At 39.1% G+C, this 12,284-nt stretch overlaps 1 pseudogene; it reads right to left on the bottom strand.

Moving 5' to 3' along the window:
- The window catches only part of LOC118983630 (small nuclear ribonucleoprotein-associated protein N-like), a 58,175-nt pseudogene extending 47,378 nt beyond the window's left edge, over positions 1-10,797 (bottom strand).
- Positions 10,798-12,284: the final 1,487 nt, after the last annotated feature.

Raw genomic sequence — 12,284 nt, 5'->3', positions numbered from 1 at the left:
ATACAGTCAGTGAGGTTAAACACTGGATACTATCTGTTTAACAAATGAAGACTTTCCTAACATTTTCAGCTTTTTTCTTCTTTCAAAATTAAATATTGTTATACCTGGTTAAAGGAAGATTCTGTGATGAGAATCTTGCTTTCAGATAATTTCACTTAGGCTATGCCCATTTTCTAAGGCTTCCTATCCGTCTTTCCAGTGATTCTGTGATGTTATCAACATCCTTATAGTGATTTCTTTTACTGCCTAAGTCAGCCACTTAGTTTCTGTTGCATGCCATCCACCAGAATTTCTCCTTGGTACATTATCTATTCTGCCTAGTACTGCTATTGTTTGTGTCTATGTGTGTCTCCCCAAGGAAACTGTAATATCTTTCAGGATGGGTTAGCATAATGTCCAGCATGAGTCATAATGCCCAGCACAGAACTTCACATCTAAAATTTAAGTTACAAATGTGGGTCCACATCCTCTTGGTTAAAATGCCAGCTTTCCCCTTTACCAACGGCATGACCTTGGACATGTTAACATTTCTAAATCTTGACTTCCTCATGTAAACTTATGAGCACCTACCAATTTTAATGCTGAAAACCAGGCCTGGTATATAGAAGGTACTTCATAAATATTAGCTATTACTAGTATAACAGGATTAAATTACATTATTTCCTGTTATGTTCATATTATGCATCATATATTATATCAATGATATAATTACATAATTTACTGTATATTATGTGTCTGTTATACAAATTATAGGTTCGCATTACATGTATCATTGTTATAATGTACTCATTATCATAAGCACTCAATAAAATAAAGGTTTAATGGAATTTAGCTGTTTCTCAAACTGTAAGTTTAATTCCAGTTTACACTATGAAGTTTTTATTTGTTTGTTTTTAAGAAAAGTTTTTCTACCCTTGGTTTCTTTTTAAATCTATACTAAAATGTTTATTTGGGGGGGCAATAAATTTTAAAATGCAAGTTATTAAAATAGAAGCATGGAGTTTTTCATAATATGCTAAATTTTTCATTCTTTATCCAAGCATTCCTCACCTGGTTGAAATGTTGATTTTTTTTCTTAATGTTGTGGTGTTTTTCATGAACAATCTGTGCATTTCATCTGCCTGCCTATAATGCTTCCCTGGACCAATTGCATTTTCCCCAAAGTTGTATGAGCTATAAAGTCATCTTTTTATCCAGATTTTTTACTTGATCTTAGTATGGTGCATGACACTGAAATTCCTCTCTTCTTCTTGCATTTCTGAAGGCTGCTGTGTGCTTTTCTTTGGCAGACACATTTCTCAGGGTTTTTTTAAAGATTTTTTAAATGTATTTATCTTTAGAGGGGAAGGGAAGGAGAGAAGGAGAGAAATATCAATGTACGGTTGCCTCTCATGCATCCCCTGCTGGGAACTGGCCTGCAACTCAGGCATGTGCCCTGACTGGGAACTGAACTGCGATCATGTGGTTCGCAGGCCTGCGCCCATTAGTCAGTTTTATTCCTGAATCTGACCTCTCTGACAAATGGTATTGTGCTTTCAGTGCAGTTCTTCCTCCTTGGCATTGCAAAGGATTCTTTTTTTTTTTGCAAAGGATTCCTATGAACTTCAACACCCCCACCCCGCCATTTTCTTTGTGCTGTTGTTAGAATTTTTCTTTTCTTTTCTCTTTTCTTTATTGTTTTTTTTGTCCTCACCAAAGGACTTGTTTTTTTATTGCTTTTTAGAGAGTGAGGAAGAGAGAGAGAAAGAGGGAGAGGCAGAGAGAGAGAGGGAGATAGAAACATGAATGTGAGAGAAACATCAATCAGTTGCCTCCTGTACACCCCAGCTGGTGTTTGAACCCACAGCCTAAGCATGTGTCCTGATCCGGGATCAAACTCGCATCCTTCTGGTCTGTGAGATGATGCTTTAACCTACTGAGCCAACACCATTGTTTGTTTGTTTGTTTTATGGAGAACTTTGCATCCCTAGATTGAAATAACACTTCAATTATCATATGGTCAAAATGGCAAGCAGGGATTTGTTTTGCTTTTATTTATTTTATTTTTGGAAATCCCTGGTTCCCAAAAGAGTGTCATTCTGAAACGCTATAATTGAAGTCTACTTGATTTATCTGTTCAACAGTTATTAACTGGGGACTTAAACAGGGTAGGATTTGCTCAGAATGCTGGCCTGATTCAGAGATGAATTTAACACATCCCTCATCATGTGTAGAAGCAAACAGCAGCAGAGCATCGAATTCTTTACAGAAGATCAGTGCTCGTCTTTATTTCAAACTCACCACACTAGTCCTTACGTGGGGTATAAACACACTAAGTTCCCCATAGATCTCTGAGAACTGAAGAATATCAGGAAAGGATGGAGGGAGGAGAAGATGGTAAGGCAAATAGGTTGGTTAAACAATATCTGCTCCCTCAGTATCCTGGAAGTCTTCTCATCCAGTTTCACAAATAAGGAAACAAAAGCTCAAAGAAGCCTGGTACCATCCACTTGGTCACACAGCCAGATCATGTCAGAACCATCTGGTGGCCAGTTAAACTTGTGCTCTTCCCACTCATCTCCCCACTGTCCCACAGATGGGATAGAAGGTGGTGGGTAAAAACCAGGACAATATGATATTCTGACCAGTTGAAAGGCCCCTTATTGCTATAGCTCCAGAATCTAAGAAGATAAGTGGAGTCAAAGAAGGAGCAGTTGCATGATTTTAACTTCTATTATTATTACTACCTAATTAGAGGTCCTTTGGTACAGCCTGTTAAATTCCTAACTGCTTCCATTCATCTAACCAGGCAGTCTACATCTTGGTGTCTACCCTTGAGTAATACTTGCACATTGGTAGAAAGAAGTGTGAACTAATGTGGAATTAATGTAATGTGCAGAAACTGGAACAACACAGAAGTTCTTTAGTAATGTAATTTAAATAAATTCTGATAAATTTATACTATTAAAGACTACATAGATAAGGTAGATCTTTATGTGTAGAACTAAGATCTTCAAAACACATGTGAAAAAGTCAAGAAACAGAAACATGCATGTAGGATGATCACAGGTATGTGTAGTAAGAGAAAATAGATACATTTAGAAATCTTTTTAATATATAAAATTTAATCAGACCCTACAGCAAAATTATAGGAAAATGTATAAGAAGGATTAATTATTCAAGAGAAGAGATATGCACTTCCAGCTGTGGGGCTTGATGGCATACCAGGTAAAATGTGTTTACATACAAGAAGAAGAAACCTGAACAATTACTCAAACCTTATGGTTTACTTTCTTAGCAAGAAGTCTGAAGCTGGGTATTGCTATGCTGATTTAGCATCTCAACAATGTCATCAAGGACATAGTTTCTTCCTGTTCTCCTCGGTGGTTCTTCATCTTTAGGCATGTCACGTTGTTGTCCAATATTATGGCCACAGCTCCAAGCATCTCAACCACATTCAAGACCAAGAAGCAGGAGGTATCCAGGATAGCAAAGGAAAGAGAGAAGTTTTTAATGAGAAGCAGTCTCTTAACATCTTTGGACAAAGCTTTTCCCCAGACACCTCCTCTAGAGATGTCTTCTAGTTCTTTGGCCAGTACTAGGTCATAAGTACACACACATCCTGTCCCCTGACCCTGGGATACTGTGAGAGTATGATTCTGGTTTTTCCATCATCTCTCATGAAACCCAGAATAGGAATAAGGAGCTTTGCAGTTCTAGGGAACATCTGAGAAGGTCTTCCATAGAAGGTTTCGTGCAAGAAGCAGTGCTCAAGTTGGATCTGAAACAATAATGAAAAGAACATTTATTGTATTGTCTATTCCAACACCACTTTTCTAAGAATTGTCCTGCCTCAGCTTTGTGAGGGAGTTGCCAAGATCATACAATATGTTTCAGTCTTCTGGGAATGTATTGTAATAGATTTTAATAATAACTGCCAATTTGTCTTTGCTTTGTTTTTTCCTCTCTAGAGGCATTTCTAACTTTCTTCCTTTCACTGACGCTAATTGTGTAAGCACCACACTCCTTCTCAGCTGTCAATCTGATGCTTATTGATTGTCTGTACTCAGTTTCCAGCATCAGTTAGATCCCAATCTTTTTAACAGAAAGATTAACCATAGATAGGAAACCAGAAAGACAGAAAGGGGACACTAGGGTATGGCAGAGGTAGTACTGCAGGAAGCTTGCTACCACCTCAAGTGTTGGGGGAAGAAAGAGGTTTTATTAGGAACCAGTTAAGAGAAAAGAGGGAAGCAAAGATCGGGGGAGGGAGGGAACACAGAGGCTTGGAGGAAGAGACCCCCATCCCTGGAACTGTCTTTTGAAGAGGGTGTACCTGATGGTGCTCGTGTCTCTGGGAAAGTTTGACACAGCTGGTTGAGTAATGGAAAAAAACACAACCTCGAACCAACTCCTGCTACTGGAACCAACGGACTTTGCCAAGTTTAAAGCCCATACTGGAGATATATAGACAGCACCAGCAAGCAAACCCAGCAGCAGCATGTCCTTCTCTCTCCTCTCTCTTCTCCATCTTCCCAGGTCCCTCTAGCACCCCCTACTGCTGAACCTAACAGAAAGCGGCTGGCCAAACACAGGTGGGGCCTGCAGAGTCCCAGACCAAGCACCACAGAACAGAGTATAGAAGACTCTGATCCAAGATAGCTAAATAACCAGCAAATTATTTATTATTTTTAACATGTCCTTATTAAATGGGTGCAATAATAGAACATATCCATAGCATTATTTTAAGGTTTAATTGAGGTAACTCATAAGAATTAATTAGCAGAGTGCCAACAGCCTAATAAGCACTCAGAAAGTATTAGTGGATGTAATTACTATCCATTCAAGTATTTGTTGTGTGCCTAGTATGTGCCTGGCACAGATCTAAGTCCTGAAAATATAATGGTGACACAGACAGAGGTCCCTGTTCCTGTGACACTTGCCTTATAGTGAGCAGTGGCCCATAATGAACGAGATCACTTTAGAAAATGGTAAGTGGTGTGGGCATAATCAAATCATCCTGCAGTTGAAAGTTACAGGGAAGAAGTTACCGAAGATTCAATGGTCAGCCAATAACAAAATGGAAAAACAAGCCTCAGACACGGGGGAAAGTACTCACAAAATGTATACCTGTTAAAGACTTGTATTTAGAATATAGAAAAGTCTCTCAAAGCTCATCACAAGAAAACAAATGACCACTTTTAAAATGGGCAAAACAATTTGAAAAAACAGTCCATTAAAGAAGATATGAGTAAGTACAAGAAAAGATGCTCAAGTAAAAAGTTAACCAATAGTTATTAGTGAAATACATATGAAAACCACAATTAGACTCTACAACACAAGTATTAAAATGGCTTTTTAAAAAGCTGACAATATGGCTGATGTGATTATAGAATGACTGTCATTCTATAAGCTCTCCTATGTGGTTGATGGGAATGCAAAATAGCACAACCACTTTGGAAAACATTTGGTAGTTTCTTCCGAGGTTAAAAATATACCAACCTTATGAACCAGCAATTCCACTTTTAGGTACTTAGAAAAATAAAAAATTAGACCTACACAAAAACCCATATGCAAATAAACATGTCATAACCATCTGCTTTATTCATAAAATTGGAAATAACCCCAAATTTTCTTCATCTGGTGAACAGATAAACAAGCAGTGGTATATTCATACAACGAAGTATTATTCCACAGGAACAGGGAATTAAGTCTCACAAAGGCAACAACATGGATAAACCTCAAGTGCACTATGCTGAATGAGTGAAGCCAGATTTAAAAAGCTGTGTTCTGTATGATTCCATTATGATGTCACTCCCAATAAGGCAAAAGTGGATGGACAGAGCAGTGGTCAGGTGGTTGTCAGGGGTTGAGAATGGGGGCAATGGTTGCCTGAACAGGAGCATGGGGGATTTGTGGAGGTGGGGAAACTCTTCCATGTCTTGATAGCTCTGATGGTTATATGAGCATATGCATTTGTCAAAACCGATAGAACTGTACACAGAAAAGAATAAATTTTACTGTGTCTCAAGGCCATAAACTGCATGTGTGTGCCCCTGGCAAATTCACATGTTAAAACCTAATTTCCAATGTGATGGTATTTAGAAGTTGGACTTTTGGGAGGTATTGAATCATGAGGGCGGAGCCCTCACGAATGAAATTAGTACGCTCTCTATGCCTTCCACCATGTGAGGACACAGCAAGAAGACAGGAACCAGGAAGCAGGTTGTCACCAGATATGGAACTTGCTGATGGCTTGGTCTTGGACTTGTAGCCTTAAGAATTTTGAGAAGTAAATTTCTTTGTTTATAAGCCACCTAGGCTGTTCTATTTTGTTATAGTAGCCAGAGCTCTCTAACACAATCAATTATACCTCAATAAACCTGACTGAAATTTCAAAAAGAAAGACCCCTCCCCTGCCAGGTAAAGGTGGAATAGTATGATAAGGCCTTTCTGAGGAAGTGACATTTGAGGGAAGACCTGAGTAACGAGATGCAGCCAGCCCTGACAACACGGAAGAGCAGGAGATTCCAGGCAGAAGAGCAAGGAGAAATCCTTCAGACAGGAGGAAGGAAGGGCTGTGGGGGAGAAGCCTGTAAGCCTGGAAGAGCAGAGTGAGACTTGGTGAGCAGAGCTCCGACTCAGAGGCCCTCCTTCGTAGGGCTATCATATTTGGAAACAAATAAATAAATTCCAGACACTCAGTTAAACTGGAATTTCAGGTAAGCAGTGAGTAGTGTATAGTATTAATACCATAACTATGTCCCATGCAATACTTATACTAAACATTTTATTCTGTTTTCCTGGAATTCAAATTTAACTGGGAAGTGTATTTTACCAGGCACCTCATCACCCAGGACATGGTAAGAAGTTTGAACTTTCTTCTGTGTATAATGGGAAACCAATGGGAGAGTTTTGAAAGGCCCAATGGGGTGAACCATATTTTACTAAGCTTATCTGATTACTGTGGAGAATGGATGAGAAAGAAGTAAAAGTTTGGCCATGAGGGTGGTCCAGGAAAGAGAAACTGGAGGTAGCCATGGAACTGAGAAAAGTAGGTGGATTTAGGATTATGTAGTGGCAGAGGTAGAGGGGAAAGAGGAGAATGAAAGATGCTCCTAAGATTTTGGCCCTATATATTAGCTCATTAATATTTAACTTATTTAACTCTCACTGTGATTTAGGGACCTGAGAATTATAGAAAGAGTTATCCCCATTTTATAGATGAGAAAACTAAGGCAGTAAAAGGCTAAGTAATGTGCCCAAGATCATGCAGACAATAAGTTGCAGAGCAGTCTGGCTTGAATTCATGCTCTTAATCACCACGCTCTGCTGTCTCTGGAGTATTGGGCATGTAATAGATACTCGGTAAAGAATTGTGGAATTAATAAATAAAGGAGTGATTGACAAGATGGGTCTATAAATGTGGCTTTTCACATGTCTTGTGTCCATTTTTATACAGGGTGGCCACAATGTCCTCATGTATGTTATCTGTACGCTTTCCTCAATTCTCCACACAAATTTTAATTTTCCCTCCATTCTTCTGGACTTCATCTCATATGTTGATGTTGGAAGTCATTAAAATAATTCCTGAGGGATGTTTTTAAGACTTAAACTGTTATTAAGTGGAATTGAGAAATATTCTTTTGCAATGCCCCAAGCAAATTGGCACATGTAGTTAAGTCTGAAGTCCAAGGAGGCCAAATAGTCCCCAATTCACATTGAGGCTATTATCAGCTGAATTTGTCATGAGATATTATCCACCATGGAGGACACAATGTACGAGTGTACCATCTCCTGCATGGCGAGGGCTGGTCCCTAGGTAGTCAGGGAGACATGGTTCCCAGTAATGGCTCTGCTCTGTGACCTAAAGCTAGTACGAACTCCTTTGTGCTCAGCTTCCCCATTTGTAAAATGGGTACAGCAATAGTGCTTACTTCATAGAATGATCTATGACGAGATAAGATAAGGCTTTTACCAGTACCTGACCAAATAAAATGCCAAATAAAAGTGGCATCCATTATTATTACATTGGATTCCCACTTAGGAGAAAACTAGTCATATCAAGCCCATGTAATAAGTTTCTACATAATAAATTCCTTGCTTAGAATTTGCCCTGGCTTTCACAGTCCAGCTGTAAACATCAAGAAGGGACAATGAGATTGTTCTTAGTACCATCTCTTACTTCTCTCCCTTCTCCCTTGGCTTCAGAAGTTCTGTTATGGAACACTTCCCACTGCTCAATGGGAAAAAATGTCCATTTCAAGGTGTTTAATGATATTCACAAAATCTCTCAGTTCAATGGGGCACCTGCCTTAGATTTCATCCTGGCTTCAGAGGAGGTACACACCCAAGAATTTGTAAGTTGAATGGTACTCTCAGTATAAACCCACATTTCCATTCAGTTCACTAAATTTGTAAGTGAATCAGATGTGATTAATTGAAGAACATTCAGATATTAATTGCCAAGCTATGGCAGGGTAGGGCTTATGGCATTGTTGATCTTATTGCTGAGAGATGCTGACATCTGTATGGTGAAACCTACTGGTTTCACCATACAGATGTCAGCATCTCTCAAGAAAACAGCTCTCCAGAGAAGCATGTCTCAGTGTCTGCTTGCATCATCAATAAGGCCATAAATCCTTCCTTATTTATTGAGGAAGGATTATTGAGGAAAATGATCTCAAAGAGTATGTTATAGCCAACAAACATGATTCTTTAGGAAATAAATGAACTACTCTAAGAAATCCCTCATTCCTAAATCTAAGCACATAAAGTAGGTAAAGATTGTGGATGTTCATCCACTTGACAAAAGAATTTTTATTTTTATTTTAAAAACAATTTTTTCCTGGAATTAGTTGAAGTGTGAACTACTGAGCTATATTTAATGCGATCTTAACCACGTGAAAAAAACTTTCCTTTATATCCTGCATTTTGCACTGACTAGCTCAATTATTTTGTCTCTTGGTTTGCAAAATAGGGAACTTAGGATGAATACTTTCAGAGTCCCATCCAGAACAAAATCCTATATTCGTGGGGCTGGAATATAAATAATGTGACATATTTGTTTTTTTTCTATATATTTTTTTTGTTTACTCTTTTTCTCATTTAAGCAGATAGCAGATTCTGGGCTTCTGAGCTTCCAGCAAAATTTTGTGGCAAGGCAGAAAGCAGACAGAGCCTATCTTTTTTGAGGGCAGAGGCGAAGAGGATAGGAGTTGAGACGGGTCTTGGAGAGGCACAAAGGAAAGGGTCCTATGGGGCCAGTACCCAGGTTCAGCTTCCTGGCAGTTTCCTGAAGAAACAGCAGAGTCCCAGAAAAAAAATGACTCAATGGTGCATCTTAGGCAGCCCAGCAAATGAGCCCTATTTCCCAAGCTTCGCAATGGAGAAGCCACAAGCTCCAGAACCAGCCTCTGTGAATAGTGACAATGTTACCCCCAAGACCACCTCTGTGGTCCAGCAGCCAGAAGGTTCCCTCACAGGGCCATCCCTTAGCACAGAGTTAGACCCTAGGTATCAAGAGTGACAAATTCCCAAAATGAATGAGAATAAGACTCCTGCCAACATGAAGAGACAGGGGCCCAAAATCAAAATTGAGTTGGCTTAGTTATATCAAGACAAATGATGCTTCAGGAGCTCCAAATATACCAACTGAATCCATATTCAATATATATATATGTATATATATATATATATATATATATCTCACAATATTTACAATCCTTCATTCTTTCTAAAGCTTCATGAAAATGTCCCCATTTTCTTGTCCAGTACTTTTATTTCTACTCTTTTCAAAACTATACAACATAAAAGAATCTTGAAATGATCCCCACCACGGCCTTTTTCTTACTATCTGAGAACTCAAGGGTTTACAAAAACACTGTGGAACTTCTATAGATGCTGCTGTCTGGGGAGCATTTGGCAACCACAGCTCCTCCTTGGGGTCAAGGTACACACTGTTAGGAAGGGTTGTTTTGTGACTGCCTGGCTGTGTGATCTTGGAGAGGTCCGTTTATATCTCTGATCCTCCACATTTAGAATTAAATGAGGAAGTGGGGTGTCGGACAGGTGAACTCCATCCAGAGCTCCCATAAATGGCTGGGCAGACTGTGCCTTGCTCAAAGATGCCCAGCTAAGAAGGCAAAAAAAGAACTAAGTGCCACCTGCCAATCATCAGCCCTGTGCCCTGTGCCCTGTGTGCTTGTGCCCTGGCCCTGTCGCCTGTTCCTCATCCACACAGAGGAGCAGCATGAGAGACCTAGGCCTTCATCCTTGCTGCATAACCAAACTCCGATGTTCTGTTATTCCAATTTTTTAAGCCTTTTTCTCTAAACAATTTTTCTTCTAACAGTCTTTCTGGGCGGAAGGTGGGGGAAGCTTTCATAAACATATTATTTTTTCCTCTCAAAAGGAAAAAAGCACTTTTAAATATATAGAAAGTATCTGTATTTATAAGAAAGTTGTTACCATATCAGGCACAGCCCCCAAGAACCACAAAGATAGCTGCAGAAGAGAATGTTTCCTTTTCCACTCAAACTAATTTGTTCATCAAGTACAAAACTTAATTCTTGCCAGGTCTCTGGTTAGCAGGAATTAAGAGAAACCGAGACGGCGGGGAAACTTCAGGTCCAGATCCTCTGTTCAGGATAAAGCCCTTGTGGCTCCGTTTCTGAAACCACACTGAAGTCTCCTACCACTGGGCTGGGGGAGGAGGTGCTGTTGCTGCTGCCTTCCAAGGCCTGTCTTTGAGGAAGCGGTCCGAAGTTGCAGTAGCTTGGCCGGCGGGAATTTCTCAGAAGTCCTGCGCTCACCCATGACCGAATAAATAGTGGACAAGCTCTCAGTGATGTCAGGTGGCCAGCACCCCCTGGGGAGAGCACTGTCTTGTCCACAGCTTGGCCACGGTAGGCGGACACCGGCTTCAAGGATGTCTTTGTTATCAGATCAAGTAGGGTTGGCCATTTTAATGAAAATGGGACACCTGCGCCAGCACCTCCCATAAGGTGGAAGAGAGCACAGCCCGGGAATCCAACCCGAGCCAGGATCCCGTTAAGGAGGGCGCACGGGGACTGGGGAGGTGGCTGAGGGGAGAGGACCCTGCCCCGGGATTGCCGTCCTGCACTGCCGGGACGGGCGAGCTAGGTCGCCGCTACTGGGCCGCGTTCTCCTCTTTCGCCTCTCTCCTAGCTGAAGGAGGTTACCGCGGTGTTTTGTTTTGTTTTGTGTTTTGTTTTGTTTTGTTTTGTTTATGTTTTCTGGCGGGAAGTGCACAAGACAGTTGAATTGGACTAATGATTGTAATTTAATTTCAACAAACTCAGAGCTGTTTTCCTACCAAACATATCATGGGCCAGGAAACACTCAAATAACTGGGGAAACCATTCTAAAATCAAAAAGGTTGAAGAGAAAGTCACAGGGTGAATTCTACTACTACTAATAAATATTTCATAATAATTATATAAAATGTTATGTTTTATATACCTTCATATAGCATGAAGTATTTATTATATATCAGATATAATAAACATAAACATATTATTTTTTCAGTGATTTATATATCGCTGAATAATATCAGATATATTATAATTATGATGTATGTAATATAATCTTCAAAATATTCACAAATAATTTTAATAAAGTTGCAATGTTTGAGGACCATTCCCAAATCAGAAAGTTTTAAGAGGAAGAGACAGCAGAGAATGAAAATAATTGATTGTAATTATTTTATGATAATTAAATTTAACATAATTACATATACTATTCTGTATAATTATTGTTTTATATGATACTATAATATATAATAGAAACATATTAATTATTCTTGTTGATATTATTATTATTGTTGAAGATACTATTTACTGATTGCTTATCAGGCATTGTGCTTACCAGGCATTATATTATTTAATTTTCACAATAACCCTATGTTGTAAGAACTGTGTGTTTTTTTCTTCTTTAAGTTAGTTTCATTGGGGTATAATTCACATACCATATATTTCATTCATTGAAAGTGTATGATTCAGTCTTTTTTAGTATATTCGCAGAGTTTATAATCATAACCACAATCAATTTATATTTTCATTATCCCAAGAGGAAACTCCATATCCATTAGCAGTGACTCCTCATCCCCACTTCCACCAGCCCTAAACAACCATGAATCTATTTTCTGTCTTTATATATTCTGGACATTTCATATAAATGGAATTATACCATATAATCTTTTATGACTGGCTTCTTTAACTGAGCAAGTTTTCCAGGGTCATCCAAGTTGGAGCATGTAACAGTACTTCATTCCTTTTTATGAT

This window comes from Sturnira hondurensis, unplaced genomic scaffold (genome assembly GCF_014824575.4).
Source record: "Sturnira hondurensis isolate 20B ecotype Veracruz unplaced genomic scaffold, ASM1482457v3 Scaffold0002840, whole genome shotgun sequence".
NCBI classification, from domain to species: Eukaryota; Metazoa; Chordata; class Mammalia; order Chiroptera; family Phyllostomidae; genus Sturnira; species Sturnira hondurensis.
This window is presented reverse-complemented; position numbering and strand designations above follow the sequence as displayed.